Genomic DNA, 339 nt, shown 5'->3' with positions numbered 1-339 from the left:
GTGGGTGGAAAATGTCCATGAGGACAGACCTAGGGTTTCGGCTCGGGTGTGTTTGGGCCGTTGGATCCGGAAGCATCCGACGGTGGTTGATGCGTGATCCGCGTGATATCCTCATGGTCCAATCAGAACGCAGCAAACCATTTGATGACCTTTGACCATATAAATTGGTCGTGATCGATTCAAGATAAAATATTTCATTTCATTTTTCAATGCTCAAAATGAGTTTTTTTGTGAAAGTCCTATCAAATATTTGTTCAAATAATATCATATTTTGCACAAGTTTACATCTTGGATTTGAAAACAATATTGACAAAGGGAGTTTTTATTTCCTTTGCATGA

This window comes from Triticum dicoccoides, chromosome 3A (assembly GCF_002162155.2).
Source record: "Triticum dicoccoides isolate Atlit2015 ecotype Zavitan chromosome 3A, WEW_v2.0, whole genome shotgun sequence".
NCBI classification, from domain to species: Eukaryota; Viridiplantae; Streptophyta; class Magnoliopsida; order Poales; family Poaceae; genus Triticum; species Triticum dicoccoides.
The sequence above is the reverse complement of the archived record's forward strand: the minus strand, read 5'-3'. Positions refer to the sequence as shown.